Source organism: Bubalus kerabau, chromosome 3 (genome assembly GCF_029407905.1).
Source record: "Bubalus kerabau isolate K-KA32 ecotype Philippines breed swamp buffalo chromosome 3, PCC_UOA_SB_1v2, whole genome shotgun sequence".
In the NCBI taxonomy this organism is placed as follows: domain Eukaryota; kingdom Metazoa; phylum Chordata; class Mammalia; order Artiodactyla; family Bovidae; genus Bubalus; species Bubalus kerabau.
In genome coordinates this window covers 105,153,116-105,166,101 of record NC_073626.1, presented here as the reverse complement: position 1 = coordinate 105,166,101, position 12,986 = coordinate 105,153,116, and the positions used below count along the sequence as shown (strand labels likewise).

The following is a 12,986-nucleotide window of genomic DNA, read 5'->3' as shown; positions in this document are numbered from 1 at the left end:
ATGGACATTTCACTGGTGTGAGTTTTGATTGTAGTTTTGTTTTGCATTTCTCCAGTAATTAGCTATGTTTGAACATCTTTTCATTTGCCTTCTGGCCACTTGTATGTCTTCTTTAGAGAAATGTCTGCCCATTTTTTGATTGGCTTGTCATTTTTTTTTTTTATATTGAGCTGTATGAATTGTTTGTATACTCTGAAGATTAATCCCTTGTTGGTCATACTGTTTGAAACTATTTTTTCCCATATTGTAGGTTGTCTTTTAATTTTATTTATGAAAAGACCCCTAAGAGGAATATTATTTTAAGATGTTTAATACCAGCAAGTGATATAACCTCACACTAAAGATGTCACTTGGCAGTTCTGATTGACTTTCTAAAAGAAAGCTAAATATTTAGTTGAAAATAAAAGTTGATGATAATCTTTTATAGATCTACTCTGAGGTAAATTAAATATTGGTGTAGTTTCATAGATATAAGAAGCCCTGATGGTCTATAAATTAGAGTGCATGATAAGAAAAAGTTTTTAAAAGTTGGGAAAGATAGATTTTTTTGTTATTTCATATAATAGTATGTGTATGTCAGTCAACATTGTAATAAAACTACTTTACCTTTGTAATAGTTTAGAAAGTACATTAGACATTAACTTACACCTTTATAGCTTTGGATATTTTATAATGTCATACTGTTGTCCCTACCTGGATTCAGAAACGTCCTCATGTGCTGACTTGTTTTCCATAGGTGTGTGTGCACAGTGTTATTGATAATTTTCTCTAAAAGTTTGAGATCATGTGACCCTGTGGTCTTAATCATAGTTTTGCAAGGAAGAGTAACACTCAAGTTGTCCAAGATGTGAGGAACAAAGGTGATTTTGCATCAATCTCAAAAAAATATTTCAGCACTTTATTCTGATTATAAATTTAAAATGTGTTGAGATTTGCTACATTCTATTAAAAATGGACTATAAATTTTTTAAAAATCCCAATTAATCAAAGTTGTACAAAATTAATTTTTGTTAGTCAAGTTTTGATTATGGCTGCCAAAAGAAAGCAGAATCATTAATTCTAGAATTCATTTTATAAAATATTTACCAAGTACCAGGAGAAGGCAATGGCACCCCACTCCGGTACTCTTGCCTGGAAAATCCCATGGACGGAGGAGCCTGGTAGGCTGCAGTCCATGGGGTCACTAAGAGTCGGACACGACTGAGCGACTTCAGTTTCACTTTTCACTTTCATGCATTGGAGAAGGAAATGGCAACCCGCTCCAGTGTTCTTGCCTGGAGAATCCCAGGGACGGGGGAGCCTGGTGGGCTGCCATCTATGGGATCGCACAGAGTTGGACACGACAGAAGTCACTTAGCAGTAGCAGTAGCAGGGAATTATAAAAATTAATAACATTAAACTGGACCAGGCAGTGGTCAAGGTTTTCAGAGTAGTTAAGATTTGATACTGAAATTCAACTCTCTGGCTTTCTGGCTAGGAGACTCCAAGCAATTTACCTTCATTCTCTGAGTCTGAATTTCCTCATCTGTAAAATAAGATAGAGAAGTTAAGGGATTTAATGAGCTTGAAAAGTGTTTAAGGGTATACCTGGCACATACTAAACACTCATTACATGTCAGTTTCATAATGGTATTGATGGACGTGCTAGGATTGCTGCCATCAAAGTCCTAACAGTCTGCTAAAGGGGACAGATGTAATGCAGGGCAAACTACAAGTGTTCAGTGATCACAAAGAATGAGCACAATTAGAGAAATACCTTTCAAGAAGGTGGAATAAATAAATGGTTCTTAGAACACAAAGTTTCCTGTAGGTAAGGTTAAGAGTCAGATTGAGGGGCCAAACATAAATCAAAGCATAAAGATCCAAATGCACAGGTCTGCCTGGAACATTTAAGGGTTCCAAGTTCCAAGTGAGACACAGAGCTCTCTCATATCGTTGGAGAGTTCCAGGCCTCAGACCTTGCACTCGTCTCTTCCTGTCTACCTTAAGTAGAAGGTAGACAAGTAGAAAGACTTCCCTTACAGTCCTTAAGGTGATCGTATCTATTCTTCATAGCTTTAACACTGGCAGTCCACTGAGAAACTCCAACTTTGGGTTGAAGAATCCTAAATTTAGGTTTCCAGATAAGCTCTCTTTCATGAGCTTCATTGTACATTTACACAAATTCATTTGGATATCTAATGAGTATCCCGCAAATAACATGTACAAACTCAATTCTTTATATTTTCTCCAGAAATTATTTATTCTCCCCATAGTATTTCCCAACTCAGTAAATGGAAACTCCATCCTACTAACCATTCAGGCCCCAAACATTGTGTCTTCATTTTCCTCTCTCTCTCAAACAACACATATATTTCATCATCAAATCTATTTTCTCAGCTTTGAAAAAATATTCGGCATACAACCTCTTTTTACTTTCTCTACTAGCATCATGTTGATATCCCTCCTACATTATTGCAATGGTCTCTAAACATGGCTGTTTCCTTTTGAGAACCCTGGATGTCTCTTCTCCAAAGAGTAGCAAATTTAATCTTGTTTGAGGTAGTTATTACTTCTTTTCAGGGTACTGCATGCCTCTAGCCCCATTTCATCCATATTAAAAGCCCAAGTTCCCACATGTTCTAGAAATCTTCTCTAATATCACCTTTGATCTCACTGCTTTATTTATTTCTCTCTTGATTATGTCATGCCAGTCATACCGAGTTCCTTTTCAACAGATGTGGCTTCAGCTTCCCAACTTGGGCCTTTGTTTTGCCTATTACATTTGCCAGCACCCCCTAGACATTTTCCTGGATAATATCCTCACCTTCTTTAAATCTGTGCTTAAAATTCATCTTCCTCTGTTAATCTATACTGACCATTTTATTTAATTCTGTTAATAACTTGCACTCCTCTTTCAGTGCTTACTTCTTTTTCAAAATAATTCTGCTGTACTTATTTTTCCATACCCTTACTATCTTATAACTGGTATATTATTTACTAATTTTAGGTAATGTTAATATCTTACTACTTCCACTAGGATATAGCTTCATGAGGGCAGCTGTCATTGTGTGTTCTGTTTACTAAAAAAGTGTTCAGCACATGTAGATGTTCAATAGAGAAAGAATGAGAGAATTAATGCTCTTTCTTCTGACATGTATTATTAGTACATTAACACAAACATTCCCAAGCAAAATAAGTACATGATACTTACTATTTAAAGGATCTTGGGTATGATTTCTATACCCTTTAAGCATTTTCTCCATTGGAAAGTGAAATATGAAATAAAGATTATTATTTTTACTTTGAAAGATTCTTTTCTTGAAAAAATAATACTGTTAGAACCATATTAGGAAAAATTAATAAATAACATATTGAGTAACTCCATTATGTTAATCATTATATGTATTATTTCATTTAAAAATAACACTATTAGTGGGTGTTTTCTCTACTTAATGATTTGAAAACTGGAGATCAGAGAGGCGAAGTAATTTCTCAATATTCACACAGTAATCGGGATTATCTGGAGTTGGAACATAGATTTTTCTGACTTCATGACTCTTATTATTGACTGGCCATCTTGATTTAATAAGCTAATAGCTATTTTGTAGATATAAGAAACATTAAAAATGCATAAATATCCCTGAACCTAACAAGGGAAAGATCAGTTCAGTTCAGTCGCTCAGTCATGTCTGACTCTTTGAGACCCCATGGACTGCAGAAAGATAAGTTCTTTTAAATAAACATTTATCTTCATGAAGGGAATTTATCATATACTTATCTTGCTTTCAGGCCATTCCTCAGAGAACAGCTCCATAGATGTAGAAAATAACTTCATTATAGATAAATAGGCTTATGAAACTTAAGCATCTGTATAGAAAAAGCCGATTAGTAAGTTATACTTACTAATTATTGCAAAGATATATAAACTATGACAGTAGGATGCAATCATACTAAAGTTTTCAAAAATCTATTTTTATTAGCACCTCATGGTTTTTAATGTCAGAAAATGGTATTTGAAATATTTTACTTTTGGTTTCAATACTTTTTTAAAGTTTGTTCAAAACTTTGGTCTGAGTTTTCACAAGATTTTATTCTTGTATCCTGAATTTAAGCAAAATACTCCCTTTTATTACTGATACCTTTCCTATTATGTTGAAGCTAACATATGTTTTTAAAAGTTTTTCATGCCTTTCTTTATATATTGTTATTTTTCAGTCGCTCAGTTGCATTCAACTCTTTGTGACCCCATGGACTATAGCCTGCCAGTCTCCCCAGTCCATGGGGTTTCCAAAGTAAAAGGGTTGCCATTCCCTTCTCCAGGGGATCTTCCTGACCCAGTGATTGAACCTGTGGAATCTCTACCACTGAGCTACCTGGAAAGCCAATATATGTCAACTGTATTAGGAGGCAGAAGCATTCTGTGTACATTTCTCTCCACTCATTTTATGTTCCATCTCCTAAACTCAGATTACTCATATGTGTCATTTCCTTTATGCTTTCCTAGAGATGTCTTATTTTCTTTCTAATGTAATAAGTGCTACTCGAGGAAGAAAAATTTTCAAATTTACTTAAGAAAAAAAGATATTTTGTGTGTGTGTGTGTGTTTTTTTTTTAACTTCATTTCCAATCTCCCATCAGCCAAAAGTAAGGAGATCCAGGCCCACAATTACTTTATGCATAAATTTAGATGCATAGAGTCTTGTAAAGGAAGGACCTTTTGTCCACAGAAGAAGCCATGTTGCCCATTTTACTCCAAGTGAATCTCAGAGAACTTAAATGATTTCCCCAAATAAGCATGTTAGCATATTTCAGTTTGGGACAATGAAAATAATTGCCCATGAAACTTCAGACTCATTTGCTGCTGCTGCTGCTGCTGCTAAGTCACTTCAGTCGTGTCCGACTCTGTGCGGACCCCATAGACGGCAGCCCACCAGGCTCCCCGTCCCTGGGACTCTCCAGGCAAGAACACTGGAGTGGGTTGCCATTTCCTTCTCCAATGCATGAAAGTGAAAAGTGAAAGTGAAGCCGCTCAGTCGTGTCCGACTCCTAGCTACCCCATGGACTGCAGCCCACCAGGACCCTCCGTCCACGGGATTTTCCAGGCAAGAGTACTGGAGTGGGGTGCCATTGCCTTCTCTGCAGACTCATTTAAGGAAGTTAAAATCTGAAGAGAAATTCATTTGTTAATTTTCAAATAAGATTCAGTATAACAATCTATGTATATTTTCTTCTTTTTTATCTATGTATGCAGTAAACAAAAACCATAGTTAACTTCATATGCTTTCCCTTTTAAGCCATACTCCAGAAAAGAAGTTAAAAAAATCAAATTAGATAGCAAGATTTCCAGTGAGATACGTTTGCACATCCTTAGTTTATCTTCTGCAAATGAGCATGTGTAAAATAGTCCACCTACTGTTCTAGTTGCCACGGTTTAATGCAGTTCCACTGAATGATCCTGTTAACCTAACCTTCAATTTGCTGGGGTCTGAACTCTGAATTACAGCTTACAAACATAGTTTAACAACTGGTACAAGGGCTTCCTTTGAATTTTTAATCATATGAATTAAAGATTACTGGAGATGCTTTTTTATACTTCTCCTCGGAATGATCTAATGTATAGAAAGTCAAAGTTAAGTATAGATAAACTCAAGGGAACTGAATAACAGAGGTACCAGGCCTGGAGACATGAGGCCACACACTCTGCCCATCAGATTGAGATAACTGCAAAGCATTCATTAAAAATTGCATTTTTATTTTATTTATTTTAAATATAAATTTATTTATTTTAATTGGAGGCTAATTACAACAATGACATTATCAAATATTATACTGTCCTCAAATGTATAACATATATTTTGTAGTTAGTTTCAGAGAGGCATTAGTCAAGTAGAAGTGAGCATATCATCAAAATTCTCATTACATCAAAGTCTTAAATTGGTCCAGAGATAAATCAGAAGGTAGTTCATCCACATTCTAAAGGATTACTTGATTGTGACTATAGAATTTCTTAAAAACAGCAGTGTTTTTCAAAGATTTTTTCAAAATCTACTGAATACTGAAATTAATTTAGTGGGACTTAAACCAATTTTTTAAAGAACAAAACAGAATAGAATAGAAAATGTCTGAATGTATCTCATTTAGCACAGTTCAAGTGTGTGAAATTTTGTGTTAGCTATGTGTGTTTGTGTGTCTCTGTGTGTATGTGCTTGGAAAATGTATTTTTCTCCTCTGTTTAAGAACAGTTTGAAAAACTATTCAGGCAGAATGTTTTAATTTGATTTGAATTTCCAGTATTCTTACTATTTCAATGCATTGTCTTAAGAGTATATGTAGAACCGACACAAAAAAGAATATATGTAGCACGTATAATCAAATATATGCAGAATCGTAATAGTAATAGGCACATAGCAAAGTTCAGGTGTTTAGTAACATCTAGAAAAATGCCCAGAATATGTTAAAAAGTATAATTTGAAGGCAGAAATATTTAGCATTAGCTTTTGTCATTTTTAAAACTATATACATGTGTATATGCATTTAATAAATTCTTTTTTTTTACTGTTTATTTCAGCATAACTGTCCTTACATACTGAAAGTTGCAGGGCTTCAGTTTAGTACAATTGGCTATGCTCATACATATCAGCAGACTGGTGGTTTGAAGTAAGAGACAATTCTTTGTTATTTCATATTTCAAGTTTGTGCACTTACCAAGTATGAGGACAGTTGTACACCTGATCAAATAATTTTCCAAAATACTTAGAAAAGAATACCAGGGTTTTTGCTGGTGGCTTGGTTGGTAAGGAGTCCACCTGGAATGCAGGAGACCTAGGTTCAATCCCTGGGAGGAGAAGATTCCCGAGAAGAAAATGCAACCCACTCCAGTATTCTTGCCTGGGAAACCCCATGGACAGAGGAGCCTGGTGGGCTATAATCCATGGGATTGCAAAGAGTCTGACACAATTAGTGACTAAACCACCACCACATCTGATAGAATACTGATAGAATACCAAAATACTTAGAAAAGAGAAGTTAAAATAAAAACAGACCAAAATATTAGAGCATTAACCAAAATGATTCTCGGGTTTGGTTTTCCTCATTCAAAGTTCTATGAATTCTCTAAAAGGTTCCTCTCCTAATGGTTGCCATTTGATGTTGTCTTATTGTCCAGACACATGTAGCTTAACTCTGTCTTCATAGACATGAAGATATGTATGTTTCTTTCGTACACCACCATATCTTTTTAATAACAAATATATTTTCGAGAAGCTTGGATCAATACGGAGGTTGAGAAAAGTGATGTATTTCATTCTTCGGAATTGTACAACTCTTCTTTCCATCTGGAGAGTCTGTACATGACTCTCTTATTCCCTTTAAGTCTCGACAAGGCTGCTGTGAGAGGAACTTACCATTCTTTGTGACCGTTTATAAGTTTTGTTTCTTATAATTTGATATGAACAGATCAAAGTTAGATAAATGCAAAGGAATAAATTAAGACAGTTTAGTTAATTGAAAGGGCTCAGGACTGGCCACAGAATAAGGGATTGCACTGAGACAATGGTTTCAATAACTGATATGGCTCCTTGTGGTGAGGCAATAAGGCAAGAGTAACAGAGGAGAACCAATTTTGGAGAGCTTTTGAATACTTTTCTTACCATGTGATGAAATGGATGCTTAAAGCAGCTGGCTGCACTTAATTATTTTTATTTCAATTTTATTTTTTTTTAAATGTGGTTACTTCATAGACACATTTATTTTCCAACATCAGCTTCTTAGTAGTATAATATAGAATGCCTCATTAGCAATGGAAAATGGGCTTAAGTTCGTAGCAGGAATGTTCTGAATAATGTTTTTAGATGTGGAAGAAGTTAGCAAGGGAGATTATAGAACCTTAGTCTTCCCCCCAGAGGACTTTAAAACAAGTAAGAACTTTTTATTTAATCCACAAATCTCCCATACAGTCCATCCTCATTTACTGGTACTGGTTTTAGTTCAGTTAAGTGTCCCTAACCCTTGCTCTGTATTCTGCCTTTGCTTGGAGAGGCCGCAGGAGAAAACAGAAACATTCCTCCTCCATGGGGAGGAGGGCATGGGTCCCGCTCCAGCAATGTAGTGATACATTGCTCTATCCACACACTCATTCTCATGTTCTAAATTGTCAGTCAGAGGATGGATTAGTGCCATGGTTTTCAAAGTGAAGTATCCAGACCAACAGTATCAGCACCACCTGGGAAACTAAAAAATGCGAACTTCTGGGTCTCATATCAAATTAACTGCATGAGAACTCTCGGTGTTCCAGGAGGCTGAGCTTCTGTAGACTCAGGTATGCAATGTTCTATCATGATCGAAATAACTGAGCAATTCAAGGAAATGTCTGGAAAACATGGTGAAATAGCACCCACAAAATGACTGCAAAGGCAGATAAAATTTTTTACCTGGCAATATCCTCTGCCCAATATGACACGAATATTTGCATGTTGAATGTCTGCTCGCACTTCTTTAGACCAAAAGAACCAATTCATCCTAGGTGGTTCCAAAAAATTTCCTGTCGAGTCAACAAATATTCATTGAACACTTGGTATGGGCCAAACATTGTTCTATGCACAGAGGACGTACTTTAAAGATGATGGTTGTAGGTTCATTGCATCAGGTCCTCTGCTGAGATGAGAAAATTATTTGTAGAGCTGAATCGGGCCCTCCTTTTTTTTTTTTTTTTTTTTTCTTGGCTGCTGATGCTACCACAGAAACTTTTAAAATTTCCAATAGTTTATGCCCTGCAGGTGGAAAAGCCTTTCCTATCAGAGAGGATGGTTACATTCCCCTGATGAAATTTCCTCTGCCTGACAGTGTGTTTACTGAGAATGCTATCTTTAGGGCATTCTAAAGAAAGGAAACAACAGTACCAGAAAGTGCAGCAGCTGAGAGGCTCACATGTGCCTCTAACTCAGATCTGAAGGGTGAAGCTGAAGCATCGGCCGCAGCTGGGAGAATAGGGAGCAGAGCACTGGCGATGGGCAAAATGGTTATTCATTTCCTCTCTTGTGATCTTTCAGATTTCATTTTTTGTGAATCTCAATACATAGTTGAGACTTTTCCCAGATTCACAATCAACCCTGATTATCTTCCTCCTCTTTCTACTTTTCCCTTTTTAGTTTCTTGGAAGCTGTTAGAGGAAGATTAAAAACTATCTGGCATGGAACATTCTTGCCTTTTTTTTTTTTTTTTTTAGGTCGCTGAATATTTGTCTAAGAGTTGAGAAAAAGAGACAAAGGAGAAAATAAGGTCAAAGGATAAAGAGAGACAGAAAGTTTTGTTTCTCTTCAAATATGTTTTTCATCTCTGACCTCACATAAAACTTTGCAGTGCATCTAGTCATAATGTTTACATAATTTTAAACAGGTAGTGATTCTTTTGGTGACAAAATTATTTTACAATGTTAATCCCCTCTTATACTCTCGTGGTTTGGTAGCTTTTTATTTTCCTTGGGATTTAGTGCATGTGGACAATTTAGTTTCTGTGGACAACCTAGCAACAGCTTGATTGCTTTAAGCTGTTTATAGTGTGTGTGTGTTTTTTTTTTTTTATTTTGCTTACCTGAGCTCACCTAAGCATCGACTCTTTAATTCTCTACAACTATTCTAAAGCCATATATGAACATAAAAAGGTCCACATAGTGGTTGAGGACATACTGAATGGTTGAAGGTGACATTGAGAGGCACAGCTCAGGCTACAAGCCTAGAAGCTCCATCTGCCTTGGGGCCTGTGTCTTTATCTTGAACAGGAGTTTCCAGTGGTCTGCAGGAAGACTTGCCCAGTTAAAAGATTTACCAGTAAATTCTATATATGTTAAAAGTCATGGAGCTAGTTTTCCAGAAACAAAAGGTTTAAGTCATGAGGGCAAGTGAATATATCAAATGGGAGAGCCACAATCTCTCCCCTACTCTACCCTGCCAACAGATGCTGAAAGATGTGGGAAAATGCTAAAAATCTAAAACTCTAGACAGACTCTAATATGATTAAATTTTATAGGAATAGTTGTAAGGCCCTATTCTGGGATTCAGAAACAAAATGCACAAAGGTAAGACTGGAGGAGATATGACTTAACAACAGCATGTGTGAAAGAGGCTTAGGCATTTAGTTGACAATAAGCTCAGTAGGAGTCGACAGTAATGTGGCTGCCAAAACAGCTGATGGGCCCAGAGGCTGTATTAATAGGAGTATTGCATTGTGCTAGAATTAGTGAAATAGCTCTCTTCCAGTAGAGCTGCACACACATTTCCTGGAGAGTGCAGGCAGCCCTGTGGGCTCCTTGTGGACCCATTTGCAAGGACCAGTGATAAGGCAAGTAAAAGTAGTGGGAATTACTACCTGTGAGGAACAGTTGTGCTAAGTGAGACTTAAGTTTAGAAAAGTCTTTAGAAGTATTTGATGCCATGAATAATGGAGTTGTCAAAAAAGATTAGACTTATTCCACATGATTAAGAAGAAAGAGAACCACTTGTAGAAATCTTGGAGAGAGAATCTAGAAAATAATATGGTCATTGCGTTCACACAAATCTGACATAGGCTTCCAGCTTATAGGTCTACTCTGAGCTTGAACAAAGTTTTTTTTTTCCCCTGTCTTCTTTATCTCTTCTCATAGTCACAATATGAGGATAATACCTGTCTTGTAGATTTGATATAAGGCTTAGAAATAATGCATTCAAAATACCTAGCACCCCATGCTTGTCATCACATGTACTCAGAATCTAAAACAGCAGTGAAGAAATGCTGTTCTTCAGAAGAAACAAGAAATGAATGAATTATGTTCATTAGAAATGGTAGTGAGAGTGATGTACCGAAGAAGATACAGTGTTGGGAGTGGACAGGTGAGTAATCAAATGAGGTATAGGGTTTTATTGTATCCTGAGTGCTATGATAAACATAACATAGTGGTATATACAGAAAAATACCACATTGAAAACAGAACTAAAATAAACATGAATCAATCAAAGATATCTTTTCAACTTTTGGTCTTAGGTATTTTATTTGAGAATATATTTCCCTTTAAAAATCAGAAACTTCTTAAAGGACTTCAGGAGATTGTAAAAGCATCATTTAGTAGGGAGCAGAGATGAGATGGGTTAAATTATTGTGACTGATATAAAACATTTTTTCTAATTTCTTTGAATAGGTAATTTATTTCATAGAGCAAAATAAACCCTTCTCACCCAGTTGACATCCTGCTTTTTTCAATATTCTGAGGACAGAATTCTTCACATCCTACTAACATTGGGTGCATTATTTTCTTTCATGCAGCCTTAAGTCAGTTGACTGGTAATAGGACTTGCCCCTTTGGTGTTTATTTCCTTTCTTTATAATTAAGAAGAGCCTGATACATATCTGAGATAAACTGTGTTCAAGTAGAGTCTTTTAAATTATGTTCAAAAGCTACTTGTGTTTAAAATTCTCAATGAGCTTGTTGCAATTCTGATGTTACTTCAAGACAAAGTCATCCACTAAAACCCACAGCTGCTCAGGGAGAAAATCCAGAATCCGCAAATGACCTTCCACAGTGGGGAAGTCAAGTCATACAGGAGGCACTCAAAACCTCAGACCCATCCCAGTAAAGGGCTATCCATTTTTATAGTTCCTTAAAATACTAAAGAACTATGCATATACTTGTGAGGATATATTCCGCATGTTTCCTTCGTGAGTGTGTATATTCTAACACTTGCTTATAGTAGGTTACAATAGAAATTTCTTAACAAATGAACGGATGACTCTCTATTAGTGGTTCTCAATCAGTTACACATTAGAATCACTTGGGAAGCCTTTGAAACCACGGATGCCTGAGCCCATCCAGAATGAAGGAAAACACAACTCTGGGAGGTGGAGGGTAGCCAGGCTTGGTATTTTTCAGAAGCTTCTTGTTAACCCTTACTTGAAAATAGCTGTATTATATAATCCTGTTTGTACTCCTGGCATCTGTTATCTCCCTCAAGGTCTTATAAACCACTTTTCTGTACATTTGATAAAGGGTGCTAAGATTTGGTATTCCCCAAATAGTGTTTACATTTATACCTTAGAATTTTCAGACAAGCTATTCTTTTTTTCTGGCAATTAAATGAACTAAACAATATAAGTAATCTCTTTAAAAATTATGAGACTTAGTTTATTTTTGGATAGCTATTCAGTGGTTGCTTTCTTGGAAGTTTTAACTATTAAGTAAATCAGAATTCAAGATTATTTGTATTTTAGCTTTAAACTAAATACATTGAAGCACATTGGTTCTGTTCAAAATTGTTCATGAGGGGACTTTTTTCCTATTTTGTTTACTGATATATCCCATCTGCCAAAAATACTACCTGACAAAAAGCAGTTAATAAGTATTTGTTGAGTAAATGAATGAATAAAATCTCCATGATTCACAGAAATCCATGCTTAATCTGAAATCACAGAGCTATAAGTCACACATATAAGAGCACAGAGAAAATTTTCCTTTAGAGAATTTTAAAACTGGTCAGTTAAGTATTTTAAAATGAACTGTATTATACATATATTTAGGTTGAATATGCTCTCTAATTCATACAGACTCCTCATTTCTTATTGATGTTGCTGTTTAGTCACTAAGTTGTATCTGACTCTTTTGTGACTCCATGAACTGTAGCCCACCAGGCTCTGTCCATGGAATTTCCCAGGCAAAAATGCTGGATTGGGTTGCCATTTCCTTCGCCGGGGGATCTTCCTGACCCAGGGATCGAAGCTGCATCTCCTGTATTAGCAGGCAGATTGTTTTATCCTGATTGATGAAAACAATTTTGGGGGGGGAAGCTTTACAGTTTTTTGAATATGTAACCACTCTACACAAGTGTTTTTCCACTTCTTGATCCCTGGACCAAAAACATTGGTATGGTTCCAAGTTACCTTGGAACTTGCCAAAATGTAAATACTTGGGTAATATATGGGTTACCAAGTTACTACAGGTGATTATAATACACTCTAAAGTTTAAGAACAACTATCAATTTTA

General features: G+C 35.9%; 1 long non-coding RNA gene across 19 annotated transcripts in view; it reads left to right on the top strand.

Annotated features, from left to right (window-relative positions):
* LOC129646466 (uncharacterized) overlaps positions 1 to 12,986 on the top strand; it is a 367,507-nt gene that overhangs the window by 252,257 nt on the left and 102,264 nt on the right. Inside the window, exon 6 of one of the 19 annotated variants that reach the window (XR_008711961.1) lies at positions 9,206 to 10,629. The exons of 17 other annotated variants lie outside the window; for them this stretch is intronic. This is a non-coding gene — a long non-coding RNA (uncharacterized LOC129646466). Of the gene's footprint in view, positions 1 to 4,197; positions 4,748 to 9,205; positions 10,630 to 12,986 lie in introns of those variants that run through there. One more of the 19 variants, XR_008711955.1, reaches the window with a different exon arrangement.